The sequence below is a fragment of the Artemia franciscana genome, chromosome 14 (genome assembly GCF_032884065.1).
Source record: "Artemia franciscana chromosome 14, ASM3288406v1, whole genome shotgun sequence".
NCBI lineage: Eukaryota > Metazoa > Arthropoda > Branchiopoda > Anostraca > Artemiidae > Artemia > Artemia franciscana.
This window is the reverse complement of record NC_088876.1, coordinates 10,027,220-10,053,327: the sequence shown is the minus strand read 5'-3', so window position 1 is coordinate 10,053,327 and position 26,108 is coordinate 10,027,220. Positions and strand designations below refer to the sequence as shown.

Genomic DNA, 26,108 nt, shown 5'->3' with positions numbered 1-26,108 from the left:
TTGGTTACTATTAATCCACGTCGTTTCTTAAATATAATTCGTTGTCACGAACTGTTTGCAAATCTGTTTTACTACCAATTTTTACTTATCGAACACATTTCTGCTGCTACTACTGCTTCTGTTGAATTTTTGGTCAATTTTGCTCATATAAATCCTGAAAAAATATTTTATTTCAAATAGTAGGAAACAGTGATGTTACAACTTAAAACGAGCAAAAATTATACAGAAAAGAGAGCTGTTGTCCTTTTGAATGGACAAAACATTTATAGTGACTCCACCAGCTTCTTAGTAAGGCGGAAACGACAACGTTGAAGTTACTAGTGGGAAGTTAAAGAGAACCACAGCCCTTGAGCCATCGGGTTACTTTTTGCTCTTTTTAAGTCTTAACGCCACTTTTTAATCGTATTAAAAATATTTCTTATTGTAGATTTAATTCTGTTCACTGTTTTTTTTCTTTGGCGAATTTTTTCCCCGTAAAAGAATTGGGTTACCCTCACCTATGATTGTTAACCCTTTAATTCCCCAGTTAAATTGTAAATTCTTCGTTTATTTAAAACATGTAATAATTTTAACACTTTTTTTCTATTTTGGGTTTAATGTTAGGAGAAAAACAAAAATTTAAACATATCTTTTTTTGTCTTAAGTTACAAAATGATAGTTAGTATTTGGTGTACTTAATCACTGAACAATATAAGAGCCACATTAAAGTTAAGAAGCAAAATTTAAAAGGAACGCAGAAAGAACACTAAGAGATACCATGTTGTATCTCCGTAAAACCGTAAACATTTGATGTCAGCATGTGGGCTATAATAATTAGAAAAATAAATAAGATTTTTATTTATCAATATTTTGATCCGGTGACTTTGGGGGAGAATGAGCGTGGGAGGGGGCCTAGGTGCCGTCCAATTTTTTGGTCACTTAAAAAGGGCACTAGAGCTTTTAATTTCTGTTAGAATGAGCCCTCTCGCGACACTCTAGGACCACTGAGTCGATCCCTGGAAAAAAAAACAAATAAACATGCATCCGTAATCTGTCTTCTGGCAAAAAAATACAAAATTCCACAATTTGTAGATAGTAGGTTGAAACTTCTACAATAGGGTTCTCTGATACACTGAATCTGATAGGGTTTTCCCCCTATTTTTTAAAATGAGGCAAATTTTCTCAGGCTCTTAACTTGTGATTGGTAAGACTAATCTTGATGAAACTTATATATTTAAAATCAGCATTAAAATTTGATTCTTTTGATGTAACTATTGGTATCAAAATTCCTTTTTTTAGAGTTTCGGTTACTATTGAGCCGGGTCGCTCCTTTTTGGTCACTTAAAAAGGGCACTAGAACTTTCCATTTCCGTTAGAATGAGCCCTCTTGCGACGTTCTAGGACCACTCAATCAATACGATGACCCCTGGGAAAAAAAAAACAAAACAAAAAAACAAATAAACACGCACCTGTGATCGGTCTTCTGGCAAAAAATACTAAGTCCTACATTTTTGTAGATAGAAGCTTGAAACTTTAACAGTAGGATTCTCTGATACGCTGAATATGATGGTGTGATTTTGTTAAGATTCTATGACTTTTAGGGGGTGTTTCCCCCCTATTTCCCAAAATAAGGGAAATTTCCTAGGGGGCCTGGGGCACCTAGGCCCCCTCCCACGCTCATTTTTTCCCAAAGTAAACGTATCAAAATTTTGAGATAGCCATTTTTGTTCAACATAGTCGAACACCGTAATAACTACATCTTTGGGATGACTTACTCCCCCACAGTCCCCAGGGGAGGGGCTGCAAGTTACAAACTTTGACCAGTGTTTACATACAGTAATGGTTATTGGGAAGTGTACAGACCTTTTTCAGGGGGATTTTTTTGATTTGGGGGGTTGAGGGGAGGGGGCTATGTTCGTGGATCTTTCCTTGGAGGAATATGTCATGGGAAAAGAGAAATTCAATGAAGGGGGCTTAGGATTTTCTAACATTATTATAAAAAAAAACAATGAAAAAATAAAACATGAAAAAGTTTTTTTTCAACTGAAGGTAAGGAGCAGCATTAAAACTTAAAACAAACAGAGATTATTACGCATATGAGGGGTTCATATCCTCCTAAATACCTCGCTCTTTGCGCTAAAGTATTTTTAGTAATTTCAACTATTTATTTTACGGCCTTTCTGATTCAGGGGTCATTCTTAAAGAAGTGGGACAAAATTTAAGCTTTAATGTAAAGAGTGAGGTATTAGCGAGGGGAAAAAACCCCCTCATATACATAATAAAAATCTAAGAATATAAAACTTCGTTACATAAGTTAATTCTTAAGTTACGTATATTTTTTACTAATACAAACGTTCTTCAAAAATTAAAAGTTCTAGTTGCCTTTTCAAGTAACCAAAAAATTGGAGGGTAACTAGACCTCATCCTCCACGCCTTTTTCCTCAAAATCGTCTGATCAAAACTAAGAGAAAGCCATTTAGCCAAAAGTAGAATTAATATGCAAGTTTCATTTCATAATTTATGTGCGGAGAGCCAAAATCAAACATGCATTAATTCAAAAACGTTCAGAAATTAATTAAAAAACTAGTTTTTTTAACTGAAAGTAAGGAGCGACATTAAAACTTAAAACGAACCGAAATTACTCCGTGTATAAAGGGGCTGTTCCTTTTTCAACGCCCCGCTCTTTACGCTAAAGTTTTTTACTGTTTAATAAAGTAGAATTAAGAGAAAGAGTCAAACTTTAGCTTAAAGAACGGGGCGTTAAGAAGGGAACAGCCCCTTTCATACACGGAGTAATTTCTGTTCGTTTTAAGTTTTAATGTCGCTCCTTACTTTCAGTTAAAAAAACTAGTTTTTTTATTTAATAAGAAATAAAAAACGAAAAATCTTAGGTCTATGGGAAGAGCAGTGCTCGAAAACCTAGTTTTTTGGGAATGGGAGGAGGATATGCAAAAATATGAAATAAGTAGGAGGTAATCCCATGGAAAACATATCAAAACAAGATCGGCGAAGTGTTGAGGTTGCGCGAGGGGCAGTACCCAAAGGTCCAGTTTCTTACGCATGTACCTGGCTATCTTAACTCAAATAAGTAAAAAATAATTAGACTTTGTGATCATCATGAATAACCAATCTCTTTTTGAAATTGTAAAACAATAAAAATGAATATATTCCAACTTACCAGAAGAAATAAACCTAGAATCCATTCTCAAGCAGGATACATTCTTTACCAGCCTCTATACCATTCAACAAAAATCACCGTTTACTTAAAAACACTTTAATTAATCTGAATAATTAAACTATGTTGGAATCCCAGAGGTCTTACTTGAATATTAGAGGGAGACTAAATTTCAGTTGCTGTATTCTCCAGAAAAGGGCTTTCTCTCTGTGGGCGCATGTGGAGCAGACTGTTCTCCAAGAAATGAAAGGGATTTTCTAAAACAGTTTCTGTCCGTGGAACTGACTATTTATATAAGGAGCATCCGTTCACAATAGGTCTTGGAATTCTTAATAATGATTCTTTTGATGAGTCTGCATTGCATCGACTTCAGTAAACATCTTATTCTGTGTGTGGAGTTAAATTTAACAAGATACAGAATTATGTTTCTTTTTACATCAAACTAGCCCGGCAACTGAAACGTCCACTATTGTTGACGCTCTAAGCACCATCAATGGCTCTGAAAGGTCTTTATCGTTTTTTTTTTTTTTTTTTTTTATATCCGTTAAACCGATAGAGATAGCTTTGAATTTACGTCATTCGTTGCTATACGAATTACTAGACATTACAAGATAGATAGATAGCACCTAAGATAGAATAGCACTAGGATTTAATGGAATCGGTGAATAAAAAGTTCCAGTGCCATTTTAAGAGTAAAAGTGATCGGAAGGCAGCCAGCCCCCCTCCCCCTCACTCATCGTTTCTCAAACATATTTAATCAGTATTTTAGACAGCTATTTGCGTCTAACATTACTGAGAGTTGACAAGTCCTATAGAGTCATCAGGGCAAGGGCTATAAGTTAGGTTAGAATTACTAGGTTAGAATTGGAAGATAAAATTACAAGATAGATAGCACCACCCCTGATCGCCAGCTTTTATTAGAGGGCAGTTCAAGATGTTCTAATATAAATCTTGAATTGATTATGCTTTGAGCAAGTTATACTTTCTATTACACAAGACAAAACTACGTAAGTACAATGGGGACCGTTGTACGTGGAACGTGAACCGTTGAACGTGGTCCCTCCGCTACGTGGAGGGACCACGAGAAGCCACTAATAGGGTATGATTAAATATTAAATAGAAAAAGCCATCTGAAACAATTAAGGGCTTGCTTTAATATTAAAAAAATAGGCAATGTAAATAAAGGTTTAGGAATCAAATCCTAAGAAGTTCTGAAAGTCTTATTCACCTTAAAAAAGTAATTTCTTCTTTGATTTAACGAACATTTTTTTCCAAAAGGTGATTGGTATCCTTCTTTGTGATTTTCTTCTAAGTCTTTTAATCAACTTTTGTACACTAACAAAAATAGTAGGCTACCTCATTAGCAATTCAGCATATAAAGAATCTTTTTATATATTCCATCTTCTTCTTACACATACATATGTCAGCTATTCCGAGCATGCTATGCAGTTAATGGTTGAACCTGTAGCCTAAATGAGTTTTTTTTTGTAGAAAGCCACGCTGAAATATTGTCTTAAAAGTAATCTTCCTTTGAAAAATGAAACAGTTCAATATATAATTATAATTATAAGAAGTTTGGCATTTTTACACACAAAAACAAAATTCTGCGGTTCTCGCGGTTCAAATTTGTGGCGCACCGATTCAGTTTTTGAAACTGGTGGTTCTAATACCATTCTTCGGTTCTCACGGTCCCAAAAATAAGCACGACTTGTCTTCCAAATAAATTTAATCTATATCCAAGTGGCTCTTCTTGTGCATTTAGACAAACAAAATGTAGTCCTCTTAATCCTTAGTTTCAGTTGAGAATGGAAACTGTTGACTAAATAATTTTATTATATAATTAAATAAAAAAAACAAGTTTTTTCAACTTCAAATAAGGAGCAACGTTAAAACTTAAAACAAAAAAAAATATCCCGCATATAAGGGGGGTTGCCCCCTTCTCAACACCTTACTCTTCATGTCAATAATTTTTAGCACTTTTTAAACTTTTGTCCAAAGAGCGATGTAATGAGAAGGGGGCAACCTCCGTCATATACAGAATAATTTTTTTTCGTTTTCGTTTTAATGTTAGTCCTTACTTTCAGTTGAAAAACTTGTGTTTTTTATTTAATTTCTGAACGTTTCTAAAATAATGCGGGAAGCCCGGCTCATCCCCTTCATGAAAAATTCCTTACTCTCACGGAACCTTTCTTAATGGAAAGTTCCTCCCTCGTAAAATTCCCCCCATCCTCTCGAAAAATTCCTCCGGACAATTCAATCCCTGCTGAAAATACCCCTTAGAAAGTCTCTTGCGAAAAATCCGCCTGAAAAATCTCCTTGGCAGATTTTCAGTTTAAAAAGGCTTTAATTTCTGACCACTTTTCTAATCATGTCTGAAATCCCCCTCCTATACGGAAAAGGTTTCCTAGGAAGTCCCCACCCTCCTAGTGGAAAAATAATGCAGTGAAAAATTCCCCCATGGAGAATTTCTCCCGTATTAAGTCCCCCTCCCCCAAGGAAGAATTTTCCAGAGAATTCCAGCCTCATTGAAAATTCCCAGAGACAATTCTCCCGGATCATCTCCACACGTAAAATTGAGCTGGCAAAGAGAAAGTAAGGCAAATAGAAATAATTTCGGATAGGAATCCTGGCAAAATCAAACAGTATAAAATTATCCCTGAAAATTTCACCCCTTGAAACTTCCTTCCCCACGGGATATTCTTTCATTGAAAAATTACCCCAGCGGAAAATCCTCCCCTGAAAAATGTGTTTTTACTTTCCAATAACAAACGCTATATATAAACAATAGGCCAACATCATTACTAACAGCCCGTTCCTCAGGGGCTTTGGGGCAGGGTTGTTGCTAGTCAACATTTTTGGAGGGGGGAGCAAGATATATTACAGACTGGCTGAATATTTTTACCGACTGTTTTTGTCAAAAAATTAGCATGATGTCCGTTTCGAATACAATACGTAAAATCGCTGCACGAGTCGTTAAACCGCTTCATTTACCAACCGAGATTCAGATTTCGGTACATATCATGTCAATATTTTAATGCTGTTTATTTAACCAAATGGAAAATTGTGGCACCATCTGTAAAATCACGGCAGGGTCGGTAAAACTGCTGCGTTTATCGACAAAGTTCAAAATTACTGTACATGACATGTCAGTATTTTCGTAGTCTTTATTGAACCAAACAAAGAACTTTAGCGACATCAGAATAAATGTGGCGAGAAGTGCCACTATTTTAACGACTTCATTTTTTACCGAGTGACCAAAAAATTTGGGAGGGTTTTTTCCCTCTCCTCATACATGACGGCTCTGCTGTGGGGGGTCATGTTTTCTCCAAAGGGATAGCTATTGGACTCTTCACCAATGCTGAACAAAATGGCTATTTCAAAACTTTGATCAGATGGAAGGGGAGGGGGGAGGAAGTTTTCCCCGAATATTTTTGGTCACTTAAAAGGCACTACAGCTTAGAATTATTATTTGAATAAGGTTCCGATATTATAGGACTATTGTATCAATACGATCACCCATGAAAAAGAACAAAAATCAAAAAATAAATAAACACGCATCCTTCTTGTTTCTTCTACAAAAAAAAACAAAAAAAAACATTTTTGCAGATGAGAGCTTGAAGTCTTTATGCAAGGCTCTCTGATACGCTGGATCAGATGGTGGGATTCTCATGAAGATTCCTTGATATTTAGGTTTTTTCCTAAACCAAGCAATTTTTCTCAGGCTCATAACTTTTGATGGGTAAGATTAAACTCAATGAGCTTCTATTTAACTGGAATCGGCAAAAATTTAATTCTTTTTAAGTGGCTATGGATCTCAGAAGTCTGTTTATTAGGAGTTTCGTTTACTATTGAGCCGAGTTACTCCTTACTTACAGTTCGTTACCACGAACTGTTCGGTTATGTTTTTTGAAGAATATGCCCAGTCCCTCTTATAGTTATGCAGATATAATGACACCGTCTTCTGGTAGAACCCGCTATGTCCAGAATTCACGGACCCCGTCTCATCCTCCCCAACATAAATCAAATGGATCCTAGACTTTGAAAATCTAAAGCTAGCACAATGGTGGTTACTTCTAAATTGATTTTTTTTTAATTTTCTACAAAACAAGCTTTTCAAAGAAAGCTAATGTGCTCCATTAAACCAAGAATAAGCAGAAATAAAGTCTTCCAAGCGTAAGACTACCACAAACCATTATCAATAAATAGATGAAACTAAAACCAAACCGAAATTACAATAAATAGCCGAGTCCAACTCAAACATGCAAAAGTTATCATGAGTAGGGCTGATAACCCCCGTGCCTTCTCAAGACCAGAATATACTTTGTGCTTTACTGAAAAACAAAAACAAAAAACAAACAAACAAATAACCGTGGATTGTCAGTTTAATCGAGGTATATTGATACCTATCTATGAAAGCATAAAAAGTGAAAACCTTTAAAATGTATTTCACTTTCAGCAAAGCGCAAATTATGTTCTGGTCTCGAGAAAGCATGTAGCTTATTAGTCCTACTCATGTTAATTTTTCCTCGTTTTCAGTTTGAAATACTTGCTTTTTGGAAAAAAATTAGATTAAGTTCTGTTCGTTTTTATTGACATTGCATATTTCATGAAAAAAATAATATTTTACATCTTTCAGTTTTTTCTACATCTTTTCAGTTTTTTTCTATAAGAATCCATAGTATGGGTTGCTATTTGTATGTTGGAGAAACTTTTTCCAGAATTTTAATCCTGACACAAACAGTGTTTTTTAATTTAATTTTATAGCTTCTGAAGTTGACCTTAAAAATAAAACTTAATATCATTTGCTCTTTGAAAAACTGGATACACTTACTCTCTTTATATTTATTTAAATTCTAGGAGCAGAAATATTAATAGTAGTATCCCCAAAAAGTTTCAGCTTAATATCACCAGTCGCTCTCGATACGTTGCTGAGGTTTCTTATTGGTGACCTTTAAACACAATGCCTTTTCATTTATTTTAAAGCAATATTTTATTTTAAAGCATAATAGTTTGACTATGCTGAGCAAAACGGCTGCCTCAAAATTTTGACTGGATGCGTTTGCAAAATGAATAGGTTTGAGAGAAGGGCTACTAGCCCTCCGAAGTGCTTTTACTCTTAAAAAGGCACCAGAACTTTTAATTTTGAATCGAATTTAATTCATTTAAAAGTTTAAATTATGTTTGTAGCTATTATAAATTGGTACTGCCTATGATATTGCTTAGGTATACCCCAGAAAATTTTTTCGTTTAATAGAAACTCCTAAACGTTCCCTCTAAGTTTCATCTTAATACCCTTAGCGTCATTAGTTGCAGTAACTGCAGTGGTAGCATTAAAAGTATACATATAGTGCTTTCTGGCTAGTTCGTAGTCCCCCGCAACTTACCCTTAAACATCTAGATTAATAATATAGATTCTTCTCACATATTACTTTGCTTCCTTTTTGAAAGTCCACATGCTCATAGTTTATTTTGATTTAGTTTAATATCCCCCTAAATGCTCCTTAAAAGCATCACCTTAATACCCTTAGCTTGCACAGTAGCAATAGTTATAGCAGAATTAGTATCAGTATGTGCATAGCACTTTTGGTTTCTTAAACTTCCTCTTCAACTCACGCTGAAAGCTTCAGCTTAATACACACCATCCACAGTTTCTGAAGCATTTCTGATCTGCTCGCCTGACAACCTGTGTGGGCATGGTGTGTTTCGAAATAGTTCCGTAAAAGTTTCTATATATCCCAAATTTTTCAGCTTATTATCCTTAGTTTTAAGTACAGTAGTAGTAGCAGTGGTAGTAGTAGTAGTAGTAGTAGTAGTAGTAGTAGTAGTAGTAGTAGTAGTAGTAGTAGTAGTAGTAGTAGTAGTAGTAGTAGTAGTAGTAGTAGTAGCAGTAGTAGTAGTAGTAGTAATAGTAGTAGTAGTAGTAGTAGTAGTAGTAGTAGTAGTAGTAGTAGTAGTAGTAGTAGTAGTAGTAGTAGTAGTAGTAGTAGTAGTAGCAGTATGATTAGTTTTAGTAGCCTAAGCTTTAGCGGCAGTAGTAATAATAGAAGCAGTAATAATAATAACAGTAGCAGTAGTATGAGCAGAAGCTCTATAATTAGGATGCAAATATTTTCTTTTGGTCTGTTCAACATCCCTCACAACAAGCCCTGTTAGCTTCAACTTCAGATACCCAACTGTTCCGAAGATATTGCTGCTACACGTTTTTGACAACCTGAATACAGAAGGCGTGTTCTGACTCAGTTCTTCTTCCGCACAACATTTCTTGAAAATTTCACCTCCATACCCTTCGGTATAGTTATAATAGTAGTTACAGTAGTAGTATTGATATTACTAGTAATAGTATTGAATAGCGGTAGTACTACTAGCAGCAGTAGTATTATGATATTGCCTTTTGGTCAGTAGAACATCCCTCTCATCAAGTCCTGGAATATTCAACTTAATACAATTGGCCGTCGCTATGACATTGCTGATATATCCTTTTGATAACCTGTATAGTTCATATGCTTCTTGAAATATCCATCTCAATGCTCGTAGCCCTACAAGTAGTTGTAGTAGAAGTAGCAGTAGTAGTATTAATAGCAGTAAATCTAGCAGTATTAGGAGTATTCGCAGTAGTGTGCAGATATTGTCGTTTGGTGAGATGATCTTCCCCTTTAAGTATTCTCTGAAAGTACCAACTAAATACTCAAATCAAATCTTGAAATACGCTATTTTGACAATGTACATGCACATAACATCTTTTGATTTATTTCAAACTTCCCCTTAGACTGTAGATGGAGTAGTGTGGTAGTAGTAGTGATGGCAGATGTATTGGTAGCATGCAAGTATTGCCTTTTTGATCATCTCTCTGATTGTTTCATGAATTTTCCAAATTAATATACTCCTTTACTCTTTTGTTGCACCCTTTTGACAATCCGTATACACATGTCGTGTTATTTAGTTCAAAACTCCCCTCAACATTCTCTGAAAGTCTCACCTTAATACCCCCGTCTTACTGGAAAGTAAAATTGAAACATATATACCTTTCTCAATAACATGTACTAGGCGTAAACAATGAATGGATTGCCTAACTTACAAACCTTGTCCTGAGGACTTTGGGGAGGTTAATATCTCCAAAGATATAATTACTGACCTATCAACAAGGCTGAACAAAATAGTTCTATTACAATTTCGATCGGATATGTTCTGGGGAATGATAGGCTTGGCGGGAGGGGGCTGTTTTCCCTCTATTCCCTTTGACTCTTCAAAGGGGCACTAAAACTTCCAACTTCTAATCAAATGAGCTCCATCCAATCCAAAGTTTGTGAAACTAACCGTTTATGCGACTAATCCGGGGACTTTAGTCCGGGATATTTTTGCTTTCCATCATGTTTTACTCTTAAAAACAAACCGAAACTATACATTTCAAATCTAATGAGCCGCTTTTAAAGTTCACACGGCCACCCTTCAATAAAAACCTTATATACCCTTGGAATTTACAGCCCTTACCTCCCGACTCTGGAAGATTCTGTCCACCTCAAATACCTTATTCTAAGAGCCTTGGACTAAATTCAAACAAATGGCTATCTCAAAATTATTATCGGATGCATTTGTTGATAATAAGACGTGGGGGGAGGGTGTCCCAAAACATTTTCACTCTTAAAAAAGAACTAAAACATTTGATTTCCAATCCAATCAGCCTCCTCCAGAGTTTATACTACCAGCCTTTCCATAAAAACCTTGTATGCCCTCGTAGCATAACTTACAACCCTTGTGCTGAGGGCTGTCAGGGGGTTTTCATCCTCAAAGACATAATATCCAGGCCTTTCAACTACGCCAAACAAAATGGCTATCTCAAAATTTTATATTTGATGTGTTTTGGCATGTGATGGATGTTGGGGGGATTATTTCCCTCCAATCACTTTTAACTATTAAAAATGCCCCTTTCAATTTCAAATTGAATGAGCTATTTTTGAAGTTTCTACGACAACAAATGTCCATCTCAAAATTTCTAGCAAATGCATTTCAGGAAAATACGATTTGTGGAGGATATCCGACTTCCGATCACTTTGAATCTTAAAAAGGGTACTACACTTCAGATTAACAATCCAGTGAGCCTCATTCAAAATTTATATGACCTCCCTTTCTATAAAAACTTTATATTCCCCCAGGGCATAACTTACAACCCTTGCCCTGAGGGCGGTGGGGAGTGGGACTGTCATCCTCAAAGACATAATTTCCGAACCTTTTAACTACGCTGAACAAAATGGCTATCTCAAAATTTTGATTGGATGTGTTTGGGGAAATGGTTGGCGTAGTAAGGCGGTTAGTTGCTCTCTAATCACTTTAGACTATTAAAAAAGGCACTAGCTCCTTCAATTTGCAGTTGAATGAGCCTTTTTAGAAGTTTCTACGACAGCAAATGGCCATCTCAAAATTCTATCAAGTGCATTTCAGGAAAATACGAGTTGTGGGAGGGGGTATATCCTCCCTCCATTCACTTTGAATCTTAAAAAGGCTACTAGAACTTCTGATTACCAATTCAATGAGCCCCCTCTGAAGTTTATACCATCACCCTTTCTATAAAAACTTTATATGCCTCGAGGTTATAACTTACACACCATGTCCTGAGGGTTGTGAGGGTTTATTATCCTCCAAGATATATATTCCAGACCTTGTAACTGCCCTGAACAAAATAGCTATCTTAAAATTTTGATTGGATGTGTTTGGGGAAATGGTGGGTGTCGGAGGGGGTTAGTCGTCCTCTAATAAGGTAATTAAGGTAATTAAAAGGTAAATAAGGTAATTAATAAGGTCAAAAGATAAGCCTTTTTAAAAGTTTTTACGACAACAAATGGCCATCTCAAAAATTTTATTCGATGTATTTCGGGAAAACACGAGGTATGTGTGTGGTGGAGGGGGGCTCTCCACCCTCCAATCACTCTAATTCCTATGGGGGCACTAGAATTTCTAATTACAAATCAAATGAGCCCCCTTTGAAGTTTAAGCAGTCACCCTTTCTATGTAAATCTTAAATGCCCCAGGGCATAACTTAGAGTACTTGCCCTGAAGGCTGCGGGGGAGGGAGGGGGTCGTCATCCTCAACGACATAAATGTCAGACCTTTCAACTATGTTGAACAAAATGGATATCTCAATATTGTAATTGGATGTGTTTGGGGAAATGGTTGGCGTGGGAGGAGGGCTAGTTGCTTTCCAATCACTTTCTACTGTTAAAAAGAGCACTAGCCCTTTCAATTTCCAATCGAATGAGCCATTTTGAAGTTTTTAAGACAACTCCTTGGATATGAAGTGCTCTGGTCTAAAAAAAATAATAAAATAAAATGAATAATACATTGGCCCACATCGCTCTTTAATTTGGCAGCACTTTTGCGCTGCTTATGATAAATGCATAGCATTAATATTGAACAACATAATAAATTTTGGGTTGCTGTTCAACAGAAACCATTTGGGTATATATCCTTCTTAGTTTTAAGATACTTTTCCCTTTTATTTAAGTTCACTTTATTTTCAACCCCCCAAGAAATTTTAAGCATTCGGTTTATGGTTTTAGGCCACTGAGATTTCAACGGTACAATGTTTATGCTTCCAAGCTTAACGATCCAGATATTACTAAAAAAAAAAAACAAAATCCTATTATTATTTGTTACTCCACGATGGTGCTGTTAAGATCAATTAATACTAAGCACGTAAGTGTAAGCGTTAGTTTATAAGAGAATTTTAAACGACTACCTATGTCGTCTTATGAACACGCTACTATTCAAGAATAATAAAAAAGAGACGCGTCGACATTAAAGCTCTTCTTTAAATTACTGATTCTTTTTTGCTGGGGGGGGGGGTAGCTTTTACTGTTAACATAAACAAAAGTAACAGTTTTTATTCACAAATTAATTTTAAATACTTTTTAATCATTCGGAAGTTTTTATCAAAGTGTGTTTCTGGATTTTCGTTTAAGCAGAGGAATTGCAGATGGTTGCAGGTGAAGTTGGCAGAAGGGGAGATTGTGAGCCTTTGATTAAGGATTTTTGACCATGTAGATTATATTGTTGCCCTTGTTATGCTCTCAAGTCCTTCAGCTCCAAAAAGGGCATATAGACACATCTGGAGACACATGAAGTGAAGTGAACAGCAGTGATGTAACATCAGTGTTGCATGAAAGTAGTTTTCTCGTTTTTCAAGAGGGGAAGCTAAACACCTTCAATTTAGATGACTGTACTGGACCATGATTGTTCCTATGGTGAGGTTATTTTTGTACCTGCCACCAGTTTTGAGATTTCAAACTCTTTATAATACTTCTAAGAAATTTGTTCCCGAAATCTATTTTACTTATAAAGATGTACCCAATTAACAGTTATTTTTTTCTGAATCACGTTTAAACAGAGAATTTTCAAACTAGACATTTATTCAAAAGGTGATTACTTTCTATGCGGTTACTATTGGATGTGGTTCACTCTGTACTAGATTGGATGTATTGCTTGAAATTGAAACTTACATGTCTGTGTAACTTATATTTTTTTTCATACTCCCGAGTCCCCCACACAGACAATTCAAAGTCCTCCTCACTTCTTATCGTCCAAGTTTGATTGTCTTCGAATATCTGACTGTTGGAATTGGTTAGCCAAGACGAGGATAAAACTTTGATGATCTACCACCAGGCAATGTATGGCAAAAATATCAAGGTCTTATGTGTTCCAATTACTCACTCTCATAGGAGATTAATGCAACTAAAACAATCAAAAGCACAAGTTTTGCAATGGTCTTGCTACTCTGAAACTGACCAAGTCCTGCAAAAAAAAAATTAAGCACCTGATGGTTACTGGTTTAACTGGGTATCTGTTGGATCCTTCTGTCAGCCAAAATATGGAGATAACTAAATCCAGATCAATATTTCTAAAGTCTGACTATGCAGCAAAAAAGATAATATTTTTATTGCAAAGAATTATCATGATTTTTTTACTTCATCCTGAGTTAAATGTCAAATTAAAATGTATAGATTATTTAAAAATACTCTAGGAAGAGCTTATTAGCAATCCTTTAGTCTATGAAAGAACTGGAGAGCACGGCCTTAAGTGGAATGAACACTCCGTTTGATCTTGTACGATGTTATGGTACTTCCTCTGAAATTTTGTTCTTTAATACTATTAATGACAAAAATGGAAAAAAAAGCTTAAAATCAATTTTGCATGGCAAAGTGAAGATGTATTATAATATTATTTTCTAGCCGGGAGACTTGCAAAAAATTTATTTATGAATTCATTCCGCTTTCTGGCAGTTTTCTCTTAGTGGTTACTTTTAGCAGATAGTTGCTTTTGTATTATCCTAGTGTACTGTTGAGAGTGGATAATTTGCATTTTAGTTTTAGCGGGACAAATTTTTAGAAAAATCTGAAAAATCGTAATATAAAAGAGATGATGTTGTGAGTCAGACCCAGACAGAAAAAAAAATAAGTAATTCATTAAGAAAAGCCAGTAGCAGATTTTTGAGATCCAGAGACATAAGTTGGCAATAATGCCTATAAAATAAAAGAATCTAAAGAGTTATCAGGATTCCTCTATTTCGTAAACAGAAGGGTTCAGTTGCAGAGATGTGTTCAGTAAAAATAAGAGGCTAGATTGGACTAGGAAAAGCATTAGCAAAATCCCTAAGTAATTGTTATCCAAGAGCGTTTCAGCCCTTGGAAGGTCTTTGAGACTGAATATGCACACAAAATGCTTGGTTGTGAAACCCACCAGCGTTTGCTCCTTTCCTTGCAAAATGCGTGCTGCCGGGTTGGTCAAAAAGTGCAATCGATAAAGAACGGAGAGGACAAATAAAGTCATCCCGAGATATTGAAACTGCCAGCGCAGTGGACTACCAGAAAGCTATTCTAAATCAATATAATTTGTAAGCGATTCCAAACTTTCACTACCTAGCAAAATTTATACAAAAGACGTTTTCACTCTCATTTTATATGTTATTTCTGAGAGACAGTTTATTTTACCAAAAGAGGTAATAAATGATAAGAGAAACGGTCTATCTACAATCACACTGGCAGCTACGCTTTAAACAAAAATGGGGATATAAAAAATATGGTGTCACAGCAGAAATCTGGACAGACGTCCTGCCAATGAGAAAGAAAGTACGGAAGTTGCAGCGTCTGCCTCAGCAGCAGATGTGTGGTAACATCAGCTCAATCGGCAATATATCAAGCTAAAGTTGATTGTTTTTTGTTTTTTCCTCCGATGGTTCAGATTTTGACTAAAAGTTGATCCTTTTTCAAGTTCTGATGATTTTGATTAACACAAAACATTTTGGGATTATTTTGAAATAAAGATTTTACTGTTTTCCTGTCTGTTATATCTGACTTAGTTGGGTTTATTTGGACGCTTAGTCCACTGTTTTGCTAGTTTTTAAGGCTCAGTCATATTTTTGGGTCTACCCAACCTGCAGGTTAAGGGCTTTTGAGCTCGTGAATTCTCAAGCGCTTATGAATTTCAGTTCTTTTGATAGCTTTTTTCAAACTAGTATTTAAAGCCCATTTCATATTTGGACGAAATTCGAAACGGATTTCCATGATATCATTTCTTTATTGTTTGCTCATAAAATATTTTAAGATAAATTCCTTCTTGAATGGGAACCATAGAAAGGCTAGGCGGAAAAAATCCTTAATAAAAAATTGAAATTTTGGAGAACCTTCCTTGACAGCAAAAGAAAAAAAAACTAATCTGGGCGAAATTTTAATCTAGTACCTGTGAACGATTGCGGGGGGAAAAAGTTCAAGATTTTCACCATCCTGTTCCTAGACCCATAACACGCTTGTGGCACCTAGTGCCTTAAAACAAGTTCCACCAAATCCAAAATTACATCTATGAATTTTCTACCAACAATTTTCAAAGTTTAAAGGATTATAAAAATGAGCTAGGGGAAATACTGGGGAGAATATCCATATTGTCACCGATGTCAAGGATGAGTATTTTGTGATTTTTTTTATATCACCCGCCACCTTGAAAACCTGCATAAGACCCTTAATGGAAGGAATTATGATGATGCTATAATAAAGGATCAAGTAGTCGGGAGTTTTTGTAAACTTGCTATATTAAAGCCGCGTCTTGATTCTTGTGCTTATGATTTACCTTCATAGCCTAATTAGTGCAAGATTGGTGTACCCCCTCCCCTAACTGTTTGGTAGATCCTATGTTTACAGAAACAACTATGAACAAGTAGACCACCACAAGGTAAAGAGCACCACAACGTCAAATTCTTCAAGATTTGTCATTGTAACTATTGAAGAAACCATATGTTTTGTTATTATATGTAATAGTTTCCTTACAATTTTCTGAGTTCGTATTTTGATGCTTCTTTTGACACTCAATTGAAATGCTGTCAGACGAGACAGGGTGGTTTTTTCTACCATATTCGTTTTGTCTTCTATAATAACCTCAATGAGTTTGATAGGATAATTGTTTAAGAACAAAGTCTCTTTAAGGTATTTGGCTCAGGGGCCACATAATATTCATGGAGCCCTATAGCTACGTTTTTGTAGGGCCCATTTAAGCAGAAAGATCACTTTTCCCACTTTTACATAAGGGGGGGGGGTAGCTTTAACATATAGGAAACAAGAAACCAGTATCAATAAGTAGAGAAAAGACATACACGGTAATCGACTAGAAATGCGCCTCTGACTTCCTTCACGGTTTCATTATTATTAACATAGTCCTTATGATTATCATTGATATCATTAACATTACTCTTGCGTAAGCCTGAACTAGAGGTTTCACTCCCCCCCCCCCAAAAAAAAATAGTAATACAACTTAGACTCTGTCTATTATTTCCATTTCTTAGGGATTTTTCATTATTTCTCTCATAAAGGTTTTTTAGGGTTCAAAAGCATAACTAGGACATAACTAAGCATAGTTTTCATGTCAAAAACCCTCTCTAACTTACGACTATGCATAGCATTCGCGGGTGAATTCAGTTCCTTAACATTCTTTATTTGATTGATCTAAGCAATGTTTTTCAAAAAATAAAAAAGGTTTTTGATTACCTGCTCCTAGGTATACCACTTGTCTAAACTTTATAGGGGGGGGGGGCATTGGAACATCTATATCAAAACAAGATACGATTATAGGAACAAGGATGGTGCTCATATTTAAAAGTATGTCCCTCCTCGTGGGCTTGAACCTTTATTTGTTGAACCCTACAAATATCTGTGGCTTATAAACAGCGTTACCATTTGTAGTACCAAAAATTAATTCTCTATCTGCTAATTTAAATTCAGTAGTATATTCCAATGCCGTATGACTAGCACCTGGAATTTTCGTCAAAAGAGATTTGAGATTTTTTGTGTCTAAAGAGTATTTATTTTCATAGAAACAATACGTATCATCCTCTTTATGGGCCAATTTACGAAAGAAAAGGGAGTATATCCATTGCAAAATGAAGCGTATTCTATTTTGTTTCCACATTATGTGCATTAGACCTAGCTAGATCCTTCTAATGAGCATTACAGTTTCACTTTTCATTTTCATCTTTTATGTTATCCATTATAATGTTACTCAGCATTAACTTCTCTTCTGGAGGACAGATATACCTGTGAGATAATTTCACATATAAGTGCATAGTTTAATTTAAAACAAATAAAAAATCCTTAAGTGGCTCTTATCTAGCATAGTCCCGAATAAATTATGTTTATTGTGGAGCTGTTTTTGTTTTACTACGACCTACGTTTATTCATTACCAGTATCTTGTTAAGTTTAGATTTACAAAGTTAGATTAGAAAAAAAGAATTTTGCTAGACAATAGACTTTTTTCTCTTTTTTTGGTAGCAAAACTCTATTTTTGAATCTGTAGAAGCACAAGAAAGTCAGCTGATCGGCAATCGTGATAATAAAGGTATGTATGTGTAGACATTAAAAGTGGCTCATTATAGAATGTCGTATTGTCTGTGCTGTGTTTTGTTTTTACTGTCTTTTTTATATCTATATTATCTAAGAATATGCGAATATTCTGTTAGTACTAGGAAGAACCAAATTCGCATCTCTTCAAAATGTTTTCATTTCAAAATATCCGGCAATAAAGTTCTAATTGGAAATGAGAATCAATCTAGTGCCATCATCGGTCAGTACTATTCAGAGGGAATATTATTTGAAATAAACTTTATCTTGAAAATATGGGATTCTTGTTGGCAGCGCCTGCAGTTATGATATAGGAGACATAAGACCTTGATATATGGGCTGAGTAGTAATCAAAAAACAACATACCTAACCATCCTTGAAAAAATCCATCTTTTTACTGAGCATTTTTTGTGTTGACCGATTAATTCTTTCATACTAAAAAAAAAGCCCGTTCCTATTTCTTCCAAGTTTACGCAAGTGAGAGTTCCTGGCAATCTATATTGCCTGATTAGTGCCTAATCATCCTTTAAAAGGATCAGACTACTGTCCTCATCGGTCACTGCTGTTTGGAAAAGATCTGTATTTGACAACAATGCTTTGGAGATTGTTAGATTTTCTAATTTGATTTCTTCTAGCTGATCAGAAGGAAGATGTGACATGGAAGTGTGACCGATGGGGTAAAACTCGTTGACCGTATCAAAGATGAGCTCTAATTTATTTATAGGAACCTTTTTTTTCAAGGAAAAGTTTCCTAATGCAGGAATGCTTTCTCAGAATAAAAAACTATAATTTATTTATTAACTTTGTTCTCCGAGTGTTAAGTATTTTTTTCTGGAGGAGGGAATGAAACACACCATGGACAGATCTTGCAGCTTTAATAAAGCGAGGAATTTCTTCTTTGACATGTGTAGTTGCAAGAAAACGAGTAAGCAAAGTGCGGTAGAAAATTAGTGAGACTGATTTTCTATTTACCAAACTTTTAATTTCATTTTTCAAATATCAGTTACCTTTTATTTTTTTAATTGGGCAACTACACACAGAGCGAGATATTTTTATCTTTGGTAGCTGGAACTCATTAATCGTTATAATCTTCAGCATGTCCCTTACACTTTTGGATCTTTCTAAAGTCCCGAAGTAACATCTTTTGAGGACATTTTTCAGTTTAGATAAATTTACAAGGACTAAGGTTATGTTAGCAGGATAGCTGGGGAGCCACAAAAACTAACTTTGAGGTCAAAACTATGGTACTGAGAAGGAAGTTCGACTTGCGTGGCCATCCATTTGTCTTCATTATCCGGCACACTGGAATTAACATTATCTGAGCCTTTCAAGGACGTTTGTATAAAAAACTTGGTTTACACTTTGCCTTGGATTCTTCTCAAATGTAGCCTTTTTCCATTTTGTGTTACGCATAACCAGAATGCAACTTCGATAATAGAAGTCGTAAGAAGTCACGTAGTTAAAAGGTAGAGTTCAAACTCATACTGAGCTATCGGCTCATACATACGCATTTTCTATGAAGAGGTGCGTCGCAGTGTTGCCAAAGCACTTCATGTCTCAAATCTTTCACTTGCATTTTTCAGGATTTGGAGGAAATCACAAAGTACTAATTTGTTCCAATTTTGAAGCGGGAGAAAAGATTCAGACAACAAATTTACTCAATTGGTTTTCTGAAGTCAGTTTTTGTTTTCCTGTCCTTGGCGATGCATTTTCTGTTTAACAAAATGCTATGTTTCTTACTTTTACTGTGCCCACAGTAGCTTTTGGTGGCTGAGAGCCTGTGAAGTTGGTTTTTACCTCTGTACCTACTACGTATCTCAAAAACCGTAGGAGATCAACAAAATACTATTGGCGTTTCTGTGTCGGTATTAAGGAAGATCCAGCTTTAACTTAGAACTGAATTTTGTGTAAATACTGGGGGTCCGCCAAAAAAACAAAAAAAAAAGTCGTATTGCACTCAGTATGGTACTCAAAGTTTTTAAGAGTAATACTCCTCCCCGTGATGCTCATTGCAACTTCATGATGGTCATTAAAAATAGTTCGTGGTAACGAACTGTAAGTAAGGAGTGACTCAGCTCAATTGTAGCCAAAACTCTAAAAATGGAATTCTGATATCAATAGATACATTAAAATAATCAGCTTATTATGCTGATTCCAAAAATATAGAGTTCATCAAGTTTACCAATCAAAAGTTAAAAGCCAAAAATTGTCTGATTTTTTAAATAAGAGAAAAACACCTCCTAAATTAAGAAATATTAATAAAAGTCACACCATCAAATTCAGCGTACTAACGAACCCTACTGAAGAAGTTTCAAGCTCCTATATATATATATATATATATATATATATATATATATATATATATATATATATATATATATATATATATATATATATATATATATATATATATATATATATATATCTATATATATATATATATATATATATATATATATATATATATATTCAAGCTCCTAGAATTTTGCTATTTTCGCCGGAAGACAGATCACGGATGCATGCTTATATATCCAATTGTTTTTTTCCCAGGGGTAGCCGTATTGAAATAATAGCTCTAGAAGATGGGGAGAGGGTGCATTTGAACGGAAATTAAAAGTTCTAGTGCCCTTTCTAAGTAACCAAAACATTGGAGGGCAACTCAGCCCCCTCCAACGCCCATTTTTTCCAAAATTATATGACCAAAATTTTAAGATTGCCATTTTGTTCAGTTTAGTTGAAAAATCAAATAACCATGTCTTTATGGGTAAAATGATCCCCCACTGTCCGTGGGGAGAGGTATGTAAGTTATCAAATTTGCCTATTGTGTACGTATACTATTTGTTTTTGGTAAGTATAGGGACATTTTTCGGGGGGGGTGGTCTTGTGCTTGGGATGGATTTCTAAAGGGAGAATCTTCATCGGGGAGGGAACTTTCCGGTTAGGGGATGAATTTTACTGCAAAAATTTTACACTGGGGGGATTTGACAGAATTCCTATGCAAAATTCATTTTAATTGTGTTATATTCTCTTTGCCAACTCAATCTTTCATATGTAGATATTCCGGGGGAAATTTCTGGGGCCATTTTCCGCGTGTTTTAGTTTCCGTGAACAAAATTCCGGAGCAATCGAGAAGCCCATTAGAAATTAAAGTATTTTTCAAATGAATATTACAGGCTGAAACCTCCGCAAGATATTTTACGGGAAGGTGGGATTTTCAGTGAGGATGAAACTATCTGGAGGGAACTTTCCAACAGGGAACAAGTGAATTGGTGCCTCTTAATGTCAGTTAAGAGGTCAGTTAATAGTTAGTTAATAGTCATAATAGGTAAGAGAAAGGTAATAGAAGGTAATAAATAGAATAGATAAATAATACAAGGTAATAGAAGGTAAAGGTAAGAAATGTAACAGAAAGGTAATCATAATAGGTAAGTCATGAATAGGTAAGAGGTCAGTTAATAGTCAGTTAGAGGTCAGTTAAGAGGTCAGTTAATAACGTCAGTTAAGAGGTCAGTTAACGTCAGTTAAGAGTTATCAACAGTTTGTTGCTAGAAGTGTTTAATCCAGGGCTCTCCAAAGTGTAAGGGAGGCTTATATTACCCACTATAAGATGTTTCTTTGTAGAGTAGGGGTGTAAAATTTTGAAAGGGAATTTTGGGATTATTGTTTTTGAATTTCCCCCAAAAGATCAAGCTTTACGTTACGAGAAAAATACTTGAGCAAGCACCGTGTCCACTTTTTAACAGTAATATTCAAATAATCGTTCTCAAGAAAATGTGCTCACAATTATATCATATTATTTTTTGAGAGACTGAAGCTCACTTTTATAGTTCAGTAAAAAAAAAAAAAAACTGTTTTAGTTCCTTGGTGGTGTTTCCTGGGCGTCTTTTTTATATTATAGCTTCAATTACTTATTTGTAATTGGTATTTTACCATTCAATTACTGTGACATAAAATTATTGTTGCATTGCTACATAACTGCTTTCACATTTAACTAACACTCAATGAACTTTAAATTTTTTGCAGCCTCGATGGAATCGTTGAAACCCCTTTAAGACTTTTTTTCACCTTTCATGATCTTAACTTATCCAAAGAAACTTTAGAAAAAGTGCCACCAATCACCCGTTCAATCATTGCTGTTACTATTTAATCACCAGTAACTCCCAAAAATTTTGAATATCAGTCAGGAAGACACGCAAAGATATCATTGCTCAAACTTGCTTTTGATCGAAGACCTTGTCATTTTCAATACAACTTAGATTGTCTGAGCTTTTAAATAAATCAAATAAAAAAATATTGGTCCTTTCTGTTACAGCTATTCATGTTTGTGTTTTCTTAAGTTTAGCATTTCGCGTGCCATTTTGGATAGGACTGCTCTTATAGATATTTTGAACAAGGTTCGTTTTTCTACTCCCTATTTATGATCGGTATCACCACTTAGAAACTAAAAATGTATTTATAAGTTCTTGAAGCTGACATTGCCTTTCATTTTTTTTCGTTTTTTATTTTTTAAGCCTTAAAAAGATTAGAGGAAGAGCTATTGATCTATTCTGGCAGTTAAACGCAAAATTATATCGTGGTCCTTGTATACAGGTCCTTCTTTATAGTGATCCTGTACATTAGGAAATAAGGCAAAATTACAGACAACATATTTCACATTCTAAATTGTTGTATTACACGACTAGGAGAGTTCCCACCTGCTTCATTCTTCAAAGTCAAATGTCACTCTGAAACTCAAGCTGGATATTGCTTCAAAAATATGATGAGCAAGGAAAAGTTAGTGTTTTTCTATAAATTTATAAGAGCTCTTCGTTTTATTCAGGTAATTACCTTAAAAAAATCCCTAGTTGGTACCTATCTTATATAAATCTTGATACAGAAAGCTATAATCCCTGCTCCAAAACTTCGAAATTTTTAGCTTCAAAACTTATGTCACAGTAATGCTCTTTGACTAAATATTTATACTTTTTTATTTTTCCAACAGTTCTTTGGCTTTTCCTAAAAAAAAATCACTTCTGTACTCAGCCGAAAAAAAAAGAATTCCTTTTGACGTAGCTAGCTTTAAGCTTCAAATTTGGCCTCTAACAAACCGATCAGCATTTCTGTCGGATGACACAAATTTTGATGTAGAATAAAAAGAATAAAAAGATGGAATCGTTCTTTTGATTTAAATTCCCACTTCGGAGCAACCAGAAAAGGAAAATGTTTCAGTTTTGCTTTTTTGAGTTTTTTTTTTACATTCGACACCAAACTTATATGTCAAATACTGTCTAGTAAATATCATTTTAGGGAAAATAATTCTTATCAAAAAGGCTCCCAGTAAATCAAAAACTTACATGACGGCAAACAAAATACTTTCAAGAAAAAAAAACAGATTGTTTTTAAAATCTGCCACTGTGGACCTTTGACAGACTATTTTGCCAACATTAATTTGGTATTGATAACTACATTTGACTAGAAATTTTTGCTTAAATTCAATTCTCACATAAGATTCTCCTGTATTAAACTGTTGAAGTTACGCATCTGTAACCTCTAAAAAGAAGAAAATTAATCTTTTCTATTTTTTTGTGGCTTTTCCAGTAAGAAAAACACCATTTTACACTCAGAAGCTGGACAGTAGATTTCAGAGACCATTATTTTTTAATTTTAAAATAATGGTCTTTGTTGGATGTGGTATTTTTTGAATTTTAGTATTTAGAATTCACAAGTTTTTGGACATAAGAACTCAAAAGTGAACTTGTACCAGGTAGTATAGTAAGAATTTTAAAGACTAAAAACCTCTATCCTGACACGGTTCGAGACTGACGAAGTGGTTAGAATAAAAATCGTAATCTCTGGATTTTGGAATCGGAAAGTCTATTCACACTTTCACACTAAAAAAAATAAGAAAGACTATTCACACTAAAAGAAAGACTATTCACACTAAGTTTTGAGACGAAAAAAACAAGTTTAACAAAAACTTATCACTCTAAACATGTCAAATTACATACTTTATTTTGCTGTTAATTATTCTCTAAACTCTAAATTCTACGAAATAATCCAAGAATCTAATACAATAATACCACAAGAACAATGAAATAAACATTAATTTTGAAGTCCTGTATTCTTAAGGTCATTATTTTAAAGATTGAAATAGAGTAAAAAATCTTTCAAATTCTATTAGCTTTTTCAATTTCTAAACTTTTAAGCAACATCCATCATATTATAGCGTCAGATACAAACGGAATGTTTAATGTTTTCATGATTATACAAAAAAAACTTTTACTTTAATCACCAAGTTATCTAATTTTACTTCTATTTCAGCGGCGTAAAATTTATTCTGAACTAAGCAGCCTCCTTGGGCCCCCTAAAGTGGCCGGCTCACATTATGTAAGAGTAATAATTCTTCACAATAGTTAGCAAAGGTCTCTCCCAAAATCGACTAAATAAGAAGTAAGAACCAATTTGAAAGTTTTTAATAAAAAGTTCTTATGTCATTTTTAGCTTTTTGAAGAGTCCTTTATTTAAACATCAACATCATATCACTGACTTTTCGTCACCCATTGTTCATCTTAGGTTTTAAATAGGATTAAATAGGATTTAGAAAAAAATCTCAGTACTAGCTGATGTGATAGGTAGAGCAATGAAGATTTGTATGATTTTTAAAACTAGAATGCGCTACTAACATTGCCTTCAGACAAACATGAACTTCAAAGAGATCTTTCGGCTTATTGGCTAAGGACTTGATACATCTTCTCACAAGATTCATTTGTGAGGCTAACAGGGTTGTGTCAATATATGCTTCCTTGTGATGCGCTGCTACACTAGCTTAATACATGCGCAGCTACTGTCAAGAAAGTGCGGCAAATCAACATCTTCTGCAGAGATTAACTCTAACAGTGGAAGACCATTCATGAAGCGGCTTTCAAAATCAAAGCACAATCTGTCTATCACAAAAAAATAATCTCTTTTGAAAGCATCTTTAGTTGATTCTTTCACTTCAGCAAGATAGTTTTTTCCCAAAGTTGACACGGCAACAAAAGCACTTAAGCGGGAAGCTACTTCGTGTACACGCTTTGGTCTTTTACATGAGGAATCAGAATTTTGAAAATTTTGCAAAAGTCTTCAGGGATACCGCACTCACAAGAAAATTCTTTTGCTTTATTAAAGTTTTCATCAAAAGCTTTGTCAGCATGCATGTATATAATTTTATCTCAGGTATCTGCAATAAGACCAGCAGCTCTAGAGAAGCTAGGTTTAGCACCTACAGCTGCTCAGACAGAGAGTTCGTGGCAAAAAATTGTATTCGCCGCTAGATGATGCGTAACTATAGTTTCAAACGTCTGAAGTCTGGTTGTGAGTCCGTCGGCTTGAGCTGGCGAATCCCTGTCACAAGACGTTTTGTATTTGATAAAACAGCCACCATACAGTTATTTCTACTCAATGCTTTGTTCAGTGGTCAATATCAGTTTTCCTATCCCCTAGTAGATGATTTATCCAACTGAAGAACAGTTATGCCCGTGGCTTTCTGAGCATTAACAAACAGTTGGTGGCGTGTTTCGCTCTTCCCGGTAAAACAGTACAGCTCTTGAAGAATAAAGAACAAAGATGCCATTCGTCTCAAGTTCTGAATGCAAACACCCAACACAAGGTTGAGCATGGCAGTGAATTTAAATTTAATGCAATGCAATTGTTTTAATACCGACTTGCACACCTGAAAATTGGCTGTTCATGACAATGGCTTGATATTTTCATAAAAAATTGAAAAAAACAAGCTTTGACCCCCCTGTGAATGTTGAACTGTAGATACCCCCACCCCCCTAAATTTTCTTGAATTCACACCAATTGATGGGTCTGAGTTTGTCTTTCAATTCTCAGGTTGTTCTTGCATAGCTATTATTTGTTTTTGTTTTGTTTTTTCATGTTTTTCTCACCTTTTTTACAAGTTGGGTCAAGCAAGCCCCCCCCCCTTTGATAAAGCCTTTCGGTTACAAAATTCATTTATATTTATATATATATATATATATATATATATATATATATATATATATATATATATATATATATATATATATATAATCTTTGATTGTTGGTATAATTTATTTTT

The 26,108-nt window shown here is 34.8% G+C and overlaps 1 protein-coding gene across 2 annotated transcripts in view; it reads right to left on the bottom strand.

Moving 5' to 3' along the window:
- Positions 1-3,396, bottom strand: part of LOC136035292 (hemicentin-2-like) — a 215,730-nt gene extending 212,334 nt beyond the window's left edge. The window contains exon 1 of one of the 2 annotated variants that reach the window (XM_065716978.1): positions 3,158-3,396. The gene's annotated coding sequence lies outside the window, so the exon portion shown is untranslated. The remainder of the gene's footprint in view (positions 1-3,157) is intronic. The other variant, XM_065716981.1, reaches the window with a different exon arrangement.
- Between the last annotated feature and the right edge of the window lie 22,712 nt (positions 3,397-26,108).